Raw genomic sequence first — 10,383 nt, forward strand, 5'->3', positions numbered from 1 at the left:
ATATATATATATATATATATATATATATATATATATATATATATATATACATATATATATTGAAATATGCAGATTTATCATGTTATTGTTGCTGTTGCTGCCCAGCCCCAGGTCACCCATGGTTAAGCAGAGATCTGTAATCAAAGACATTCCAGTAGTAGCCACCCTATCAATTTTCGTAAATTATACAGCATCCAGAATTATATTATCTAATGTATACTTTTATATGATTGTAGGGTACGATTTAGGGTGGGTGTCTAGTTGCTAGTTTTAGCCAACTTTAATACAATGTATAAACTCCCCCAATGGCTTTATGACCCATCCATGCTGACATTTTTACTATGGTCAGCATTAGACACCTTATCCTTCTGTGTTGTTTAATCCCAATTCAATTCAATTTAAGCAAGAGACGTTCCAACAATGACCATCCCATCTGTTTTTCTTTCCAGCACATAGTATTTAGGATCACATTATCTAATGTCCTCTGTAATGTTCCTTATACCCTTTCTTTTCTAAAGACAGCAGGCTAAGATTTAAAGATTTGGGTGCCATTTCTAGCAGGCCAAGAAACCATGTTAAATGTGTAACCAATACACTGGTAGTTAGAGGGATTAACAATGCTAATTAAATGGATTAATGATACCTATTTGGATGGAATATGAGTCAGAAACAATTTCATGGTTCCAGAAAAATGGCTATATAGATGTAGAGGTAGTTGCGGCTTAGCACAAGGACACAAGTTTGGAAGGAAGTAAGTTAGCTTACCATTATGGAACCCTGTACTTCAATGATACTTATTTTAACAATGCAAGGTTAAGGTGACCCTACAGGATTCAAACTCAGAATTTAAAGTGACATACCTAATACCATAAAGCATTTATTCTGTCGAACACTACTAGTTGTGTCAAACTACTAACTGACTAGCATAAATAAAAATATTAACTAGCTTCAGAGATTTGTCTAAAAACTGGTTGTCAACAATTGACAAATACAAAAGGCAAAGAAAAACATCGAGAATAATATAACTTACAATGAAAAGAAATTTCAAATAATAAAAACCATATTAATCTTCCTTTTGTAAATTTCAAAAAATTTCTTTTCTTAACAGTTGCAATAGTAAATTATATTCTTAATTCCTTCCTGATGAGAAAAATGGTTTTCAAAATTGAGTTTTTGTATTCATAAAAAAAGAAAACCTCTTTGTTTTGTGTTTTTTTATTCATATATATATATACATGTGTGTATGTATTATCTCATTTTCTCCTTATTTATTTTATTTGTTTATTTATTTTACATTTCTTTCATCACTAACAAGATATTTCCATTTAAAGAAATAGTCCATTTTACTTTGAAATCAAAAAAAGATTCTCCAGATTGATTTCCTATAAGACATCAATGATTTATTACAAAAATGCCAACTGCAAGGACAATAAGAGAAAAGAAAAAAAAAAAAGAAAAAGGAAAAAAAAACAAACAAACAAGGAACTAACTTATTTTAGTATAGCTAAGCTGACAAAGCGTTGAATAGTGAATCTGAAATCACAGATGTCAATGCGGCCTGCCTGTTGAAATATGGAAATCAGGAAGAGAATTGTCAATATGAGTTGGCTGGGTGGGCGGGCAGGTTGAGAGATATTAGAAAAAGGTATGGACACACATGTGGCCCGAGATGAAATATTGGATGTAAGAATAGAGATAGGAGCTTGCCAATAAGATAGTGGAAATAAGAGAGTTATTGGAAAGGAAAATAAATCAATAAAAGAACAAAAATGTCAAAGTAACTTTAAAGGAAGAATTAATATAATTGACATTTCTAGGGATAGAATTGCAAAATAAAGTAAGCAGGTTAATTATGTCATGATAATGTTTTTCTTATCTTCTTACTTATTAACTATATCAGAACTAATGAATACAACCATCAGTAATGTAGTAACTGGATTTGGTTACATCAGTGTACTGAGTATTTCTTTGGTAACTACTTTGTGATACATTGGGATCACACCATTTTGAAATAAGCATCTTTGCTTAAATAAATACAGCATAGAGCAATGACAAGAGGCAAAGTAATATCCCATTAACTTGTTCTAGCAGTTTCATCATACTCTTTTACTCTTTTACTTGTTTCAGTCATTTGACTGTGGCCATGCTGGCGCACCGCCTTTTAGTCAAGCACATCGACCCCGAGACTTATTCTTTGGAAGCCTAGTACTTTTTCTATCAGTCTCTTTTTGCTGAACTGCTAAGTTACGAGGATGTAAACACACCAGCATCGGTTGTCAAGCGATGTTGGGGGGACAAACACAGACACACAAAACATATACACACACATACATACATATATATATATATATATATATATATATATATATATATACGATGGGCTTCTTTCAGTTTCCGTCTACCAAATCCACTCACAAGGCTTTGGTCGGCCCGAGGCTATACTAGAAGACACTTGCCCAAGGTGCCCCGCAGTGGGACTGAACCCAGAACCATGTGGTTGGTAAGCAAGCTACTTATCACACAGCCACTCATGCACCATGATAGATAGTTTCAATTTAATTCACATCAAATTTACTGAGAGGAGACTCTTTAGTCTCACTGAGAAGAAGTTAACGTCAACAGAGCTGGTGCCAGGATAAAATGTACTTAGTATATTCTTTAAGATTGGAATTTTGTATCATAGAACCAAAGGCTGTCTCAAGTGGATTGGTAACAAAAGAGTTAATGCATAGTAACCCAAAGGCAGTCATAAAATTATAAAATATTACAAAGTTTCTACTATTTCTATTTTAATTATTGTTCAGATGTTATTAATGTACCATGTGTAGTTTGGTTTTACAGTAGGTACACCACATGCCTGTATGCTGTAAAGCTGTGATTAAAAGGGTTGGTGACAGAAAGGGCACCTGGCTATAGAATATTGCCTAAGAAAAATTATCCAACTTATGATAGCATGGAATACAGATATGATAATGATATAAATTTTTCATGAATTCATATTTTTGATTCTTTACTTGAAAATCAGGTACAAATTAGTGGCAGGAAGGCCATCTGGCTGCAAAGTAAATTCTCAAAAACATGTCTGTCAAACCCTTGCTGACATGGAAAGATAAATGGAAGTAAAAACAAACAATGGTTTAAATAGAAATATAAGCATATTAAAACAATAGATTTTGTATTATAGACCAGAGCCAACTTTAGCCCAATGGTTGTCTTAATAGACCAGAGTCAACTTTAGCCCAATGGTTGTCTTAATAGTAATTTAAACAAAATATACTGGGGCCCCTACAACTACAATTTTCACTAATTAGTATTGAGTCTCAAGACCTCTGGGACCCTCAAGTAACTAGTCTGATTGCTTATGTCTTGATACAGTACTGCTTCAGGCAGGTTGGTATCAAACAGGTTAAATGAGAGAAAAAATATTACTTCCTTCTTTCCGTATCAAATTAGGAACAAGTATTGACATGTTTATTAAGATTTTCCTTCCTACATAAAATTGAATATTTGTGTAAACTTTGATTTATCTAACTAGAATATTGATTCATTTATTTTTCTTAAATCAGTAATATTATTTCATAAAAACCATTTCATTTAACTAAATAAATCAGATAAATTTGTTTTCGTACATGTATGAGTGTGTGAAATGGTGTGCCTGTGTGTGAGTGGTATGTGTTTGTATGTGTGTGTCTGTGCATTTGTATAATATAAGTGAGTTTTATGCACACATGTGCGTACACATACACACATGCACACATATATATAAATATATATTTATGTATATTCAGACTTACTCAGAAATTCATGTAGCACACAACCCTGAGTCAGTTAGTCTAATTTCTGTGTGGCAAAAATATCAAAGCCTCCAAGTAATATAGGAAATATAATCAACCAAAACTAAACATCAACGTGAAAATATTTAAATATTGATTGTATGGTAACATCACAGGAGAAACATATATAGTGATATACCTTGTATGATGTATTTATAACTACATATCAACATGCCAGAATGTGTGTGTTGTGTGCATGTTGCATGCATGCATGTGTGCATGTGTGTGTGTGTGTGTGTGTATGTGTGTGTGTATGTGTGTGTGTGTGTGTGTGCTAAAGTGCTTATATGCAATACACAAACATTTGCATGCATATATGAAATTATATATTCTTCTGCTCTCCTTACAGATATATGCAACACGAATTTTGCACATTCATGATCAAATTTGAAAAGAATAAAAATAATGTAAAAATGATTGAAAAGAAAAAAAAAATGATGTGTTAGTAGAAAAAGATGCAATGAAGGAAAATCCATAAAAAAAAGCAACAACAGCAGTTGGTTTCCAATCTGGTGCACCAAGCCAAAAAGATTAAGTAGAAAATAAAAAGTCAAAATGACAGTAGAAAAATATTGAACAAAAATAGAAGCGTATACAGAAAAGTATATGGGAGTCCTTGAAATACAAACTTATTGAAGATACCAACCATTCTCTCTTGATTTATCTAATATGTTTGACACATATGCTATGTTTTGTTTGTCAGATGGAGCTTATGTGACAACCAATGTTTATGTGATATAGAGGGTGAGAATTTTCGGAGCTAGATTTCTGACTGGAAACTTGACTTAAGATACACAGCTTTGCTACAGGGACGACATTGTGATCTTAAAGCCAGATATATTCTTACACGACTCAATATGTCTGAAAATAGATGCTACTGCCAATAGAGATTCAGCTATGAATGAAAAGGTGATCCAGGTGTAAAATATTCAGAAACTATACAAATATTTTAAATTGTTTGAATAAGCGCAGGCACGGTTGTGTGATAAGAAGCTTGCTTCAAAACTACATGGTTCCAGGCTCAGTCCTACTATATGGCATTTTGGGCAAGTGTCTTCTGCTATAGACTTGTGAGTGGATTTGGCAAATGGAAAGTGAAAGAAGCCCATTTTACATATGTGTGTGTGTTTGTCCCATGCCGCCACTTAACAAACAGTGTTGGTGTGTTTATGTTTGTGACTTAGCAGTTCAGCAAAAGAGAATAATAGAATAAGTCCTAGGGTCGATTCATTTGACTAAAAATTCTTCAAAGTGGTGCCCCAGAATGGATGCAGTCTAATGACTGAAACAAGTAAAAGAATAAAAGAATAATAAAAGCCATTGTTATAGGTACAGGTATGACTCTGTGGTTAATAATAATAACATTGAAAAATACCTTAGGAATGAGAACCCAGGTTCAAAATTTCCCCAAGACACCTGAAGAAAGCTGGAGGGTATATCAGCTGAAATGTTGTGTTAACAACAAACAAGATGAGGACAAATATCCGTCAAATGTAATGTACTACATCAACAGTTTTGACATTTTCAACATGTAATGACCAGTGAAATAAAAACACATGTATTCAATGCTCTAGTGACTGTGCCAATTCACAGCCATTTAAAAACAAAGTCAAAATTAATTGAATACAGTGTATTTCATTAAAACATAAAATCAAAATGAATTGAAACAATATATTATTTATGAGAAAAATGGTAAAAATTAACTAAAACAGTGTATTTCATTAGAAAAATGTCATCAAAGGGTTAAATATGTTTTCATTTAGTCTCGTAATAAATGTTATTGCTAAACATTTTAAATGATGCCTGTACAAAATAATTGCCATTCAGTAACTCAAAAATCTTTAAATATCAAATAACCTATGGTGAGTCTTTAAGTTTGTCAAGAAGAAGAATAAAGTGCAAGTTAGACGCACTGACAATTATTACTTGCATTCTATTATTGCACTATTACAGCAGGAAGTCTATGGCAATAAATGGCGGCTGTACATATTATTCTCAAACAGACATTAACATTAATGGTTTTTCTCTCTCTTTTTTTTTTTTGTTTTGTTTTAAGCTTGTTTTTTCTTTAATACTATGACAACAGGAATGAAATTATTTTAATGGTTAAAATATATATGTTTTACCAGTTTCCTTATCAGAATTTGTAAAAGTACTTTGGCTTCGCTTTTTGATGTTTTTCTTGGTGTTTAGCATTTTCCAGTGGTGATGAGACGGGAAGGATACAGACTAGTAGAGTAGAACTGGCTCAGCTAATTAAGATGCTGCCTGAATTATTGCAGATTTTATACTTTTACATTCACCATGCCTTAGCAACCTCAGCATGATAGACTGATAATAGCTTACAAGCAAAGAATGGTGGTATTTTACACCTGGATCGCCTTTTCATTCATAGCTGCATCTCTATTTTGTCACAGCTACATTAATACACTCTTATTTTCCTATCTCACCAAGTTCTTAGCAGCTTGACTGACAGGTTTGGTTAGATTATCCTATTGAGGTATAATAGACTAAAACATGTCCATAGTTTTCCCTTGCATGAAAAAAGCAAAATCAAACTTCAATTTCTCTACGCATGTAGATAAACTTTAAAATTTTTACCAATATTTTCCACTTTTCTGTTTTGAGCTTTCTAAGGTCCTAACCAGTTCTGTATAAGATTAATTTCCTGCAATCTCCACTTGTGGCAGAATGTGCACAGACATGTGATAGTTGCCTTCATAGTATGAATCTATGTTATTGGACATACCTCATCAGCCATAATCTTTCATGCTGGCTTAAAACATGTTGGAAGAAGGTATTAATTTTGGAGTTTTCCTTCTTCTAGACTAATTGCTGTCACTGCAGTCAAGGAGCTCAGTCTACCCTTAAAAAAATCTATTTAACCCAAAGATGGGATCCTAACAGGTACTACTGTTCTGGGTCAGAATGGACCTTGGAGTAATGGTAATTAAGGGGGTGACTCCACAGGCCCCACAACTCCATAACTCCCGAACTGGGGACTCAACACTGGATGCAATTTAATGTCATAACCAGGACAATTTTGTTATACTGGTAGTGGCGCAAGCACTATGTCGGTTACAATAAAGGTTCCAGTTGATCTAATCAACAGAACAGCCTGCTCATGAAATTAATGTGTAGATGGCTGAGCATTCCACAGACATGCGTACCCTTAACATAGTGTGACAAACCCGGCCCTTTGAAGTAGAGGTACTACTCATTTTTGCCAGCAGAGTGGACTGGAGCAATATGAAATAAAGTGTCTTGCTCAAGGTCACAGCACATTGTCGAGAATTTGTCATGAGTTCAATTAGGGTATTTGGCTCATGAGCCAGTACGTAACTGGTACTTAATTTAAGGATGAAAGGCAAAGTCGACCTTGGTGGAATTTGAACTCAGAACGTAATGGCAGACGAAATACTGCTAAGCATTTCGCCTGGCATGATAACGTTTCTGCCAGATCGCCGTTTCTTTCAGTTTCTATCTACTAAATCCACCAACATTTTAGTCAGCCTAAGGCTATCATAGAAGACACTTGCCCAAGTAGCCATACAGTGGGATTGAGCTTGGAACCATGTGCTTGAGAAGCAAACATCTTATGATACAGCCATACCCATGCCATGTATATTGACATTTGTACATGTCTGTGTTTGTCTCTCATTGCTTGACAGCCAATGCTGGTTTATTTACCTCCCCATAACTTAGCAGCCCAGCAAACAGAGACTGAGAGCATAAATGACTTACTTAGAATAAGTACTAAAAATTATCTGACTGACTAAACACTTCAAAGCAGTGCTCAAGCATGACTCAGTCCAATCACTGAAGTTAGTAAAAGAATAAAAATAAAAAGGCAGAAAATGAATACAAAGTTTTAAATATGAATAGTTCACAATGGGAAATTTTGTATCTCAGAACTAGGGATGGTCTCAGGTAGTTTAAAATCAAAAGTGTTTTAAAAAATTTATAATTCTTTATCTCATGTGCTTATGTATCGGAAATAGTAATATTTAACTGCTTGGCTTTATATGGACTTCCTCTGCATTAGGAAAGGAAGTTGTAATATTCCTATCATTCCCAAAGGCTTTATTTAGCAATATAAAAGAAATAGTTACTAGAAGGATTTTTAAAGAGAGAATGGAAAAAAATAAAATGGAAAAGATAATGAAGGGAGATACAAAGGGGAGGGAACTGCTTTCATCTAAGGATATTGATGAAACAAAACCATTATCTCTCCTTTCATTTGTGAGCAAGATTTTGTCTAACGTTAACTCTTTAAAATATATAAATCTATAACAAATAGGTACATTTCTAACATATAGTGTATGGTTTAGACAGAGGGAGGGAAGGAGAAGGAAGATGATTAATGAAAGAAATAGTGACGAAAACTGAAATAATAAGCATGCATAACGTAAAGCAAAATTTCTCAATTTTTATTGTAAATATTTTCTAAGATGTTACTTGTTATGCCTGGAATGGCCATGTGTTAATGCAACCAACTTGTATTGTAGTTATTTATGAAGTAATCTTTCACAACTATGGCATACTTGTACCTCATTGACCCTACAAAATCTAATAATGTGTCAAAGAGTACTTGAACATGACTTTCATATTTATTCTGAAGCAAGAATAACAATGATATTTGCATTTATTTATTGTTTGTTGATTATTTCTTGCTTGTTATTCTTCGAATGCAGATATAAATTCAAAATAGGTTGTTGTTTTATATTTGTTAGTATTATTATTTTAATTTTTTTTTTTTTTTTTTAAGGAAAGGGAAGAAAATCTACAATACAGTAGTAAACGGGAGAAAGAAAAATGAACAGAAAGAGCGACTGAAGTAGAAGAGAAATAAAGGTAAGGATATAGCATAAAAGATAACTTCAGATTTATTACAGATAAAAATAGAGGGGAAGAAAAAAGAAAGATCAATTTATTGAAAGAGAAGTGTGAAAATGTAAAGAAAAATCAAAGAATAAAGAAATTGAATGAAAATAATAGGAATGATGAAATTAAAAAAAAAAGAATTTTTTTTAAAACAAAGAAGACAACTGCCACTACAAACTATCATTTGAGCCACCGCAATAAGAAAATGGAGTGAAATTGAAAACATGAACCACTCACTAGTAGTATGGATTATGTATAGAGAGAGATAAAATCCTCAAGGGATCACTGAGAAAGGAAAATAGAAAATATCTTAGTTATACAATCAATACCACTTGAAAGATCTCAACCACCACTACCATCAATACTACTACTACCACCACAACCACTACTACCATTACCCCACTGCCACAACCACCACTGCCAACTACATTAACAGTGAAGTCTTTACTAAACACCTCCTTGTATCAGGCAATCTCCTTTTTGCCTTATTACAATATAGCCAGGCCTCCTTCAAGCAAGAATACATGCTTAAGCTAAGATTAACTTCAGTTTTCTTTTGTGAATGTAATCCCTATTGGAAATAGAATTTTTCCAAAACAAACAAGTTGAATTCTGAGAAAAGAATTACGTAAAGGATAGAAAAAAAAAGTTACAAAAAAACTATAATAATAATAATAATAAATAAAACGGAGAACAATTCCTAAGCAATGAAATAGTTTCTCTAATGTTATTATTTTTATTTTATATCAAACAAAATAGAAGAAAGAAGTAGATTTTTTAATAGCATGCTCTGTAGAATAGGAGCATATTTTTAAATGATAAGTGAATATTTATTGTTAATTTATAAAGGTTAGTGGAAATAACTGAAATGAATTAATTATGCATATTTGTGTAAATCTTTTTAGAATCAAGACTTTAGGTCTTGGTTATTCGATTTGAGAATAGGCAATGTAAACTAACCAACGAAAAAAAAAAGCAAAAGAAATTAAGAAAAATATTAAAATGTCAAAGTAATAAAAATTGAATAAGAATTTTTTTTTTTTTTGTTTTTTTGGAATATTCAGAATATTGTCTAGCTGAATATTTTAGTAGAGAAGACTTTTCTCAGTAGAATGTGAGAATGTTTGAAAATAATATTCTTCTTCTCTCTTATCTCAATAAGAAGAGATGGAGTGTGTCACTGACAGAGCTGAAAAAATGCTGTGATTTTTTTATTATCATCATAATCATCTTTCAATCTATCGTCATTTCTTTCACGCTTAAATGGATCAGACGGATCTACAAAGTCATGCAGAGTGTTGTGTCTTTGAGCAAGGCATTTTATTTCCTGTTGCTCCAGTCCACTCATCTGGCAAATACAAGTAGTACCTGGGTTCTCATTTTTAAGGTATTTTTCGAAATTTCCCCAAGACGCCTGATGGAGGTTGGAGGGTATATCAGCCGAAACGTTGTGCTAACAACAAACAAGATGAGAATAAATATCCATCAAATGTAAATAATGTAAAGTAATATGCTTTTTATCAAAACCTTAGTACTGTCACAACTGTCTGATGATTGGTAACACGAAACTCATAGTAACAGATTGTGAAAATTTTTTGAGCTTTAATGAAAGTATGCATATATTATATATATATATATATTTATATATATATATATATATATATAT

At 32.6% G+C, this 10,383-nt stretch overlaps 1 protein-coding gene and 1 long non-coding RNA gene across 6 annotated transcripts in view; one reads left to right on the forward strand and one right to left on the reverse strand.

The window, feature by feature from the left end:
• Positions 1-10,383, reverse strand: part of LOC106876727 (uncharacterized) — a 1,061,911-nt gene that overhangs the window by 989,437 nt on the left and 62,091 nt on the right. The window lies entirely within an intron of this gene.
• The window catches only part of LOC106876728 (uncharacterized), a 363,609-nt gene that overhangs the window by 236,321 nt on the left and 116,905 nt on the right, over positions 1-10,383 (forward strand). For all 4 annotated transcript variants that reach the window (XR_008263626.1, XR_008263625.1, XR_001410288.2 and 1 more), the window contains exon 3: positions 8,602-8,687. This is a non-coding gene — a long non-coding RNA (uncharacterized LOC106876728). The remainder of the gene's footprint in view (positions 1-8,601; positions 8,688-10,383) is intronic.

This window comes from Octopus bimaculoides, chromosome 3 (genome assembly GCF_001194135.2).
Source record: "Octopus bimaculoides isolate UCB-OBI-ISO-001 chromosome 3, ASM119413v2, whole genome shotgun sequence".
NCBI classification, from domain to species: Eukaryota; Metazoa; Mollusca; class Cephalopoda; order Octopoda; family Octopodidae; genus Octopus; species Octopus bimaculoides.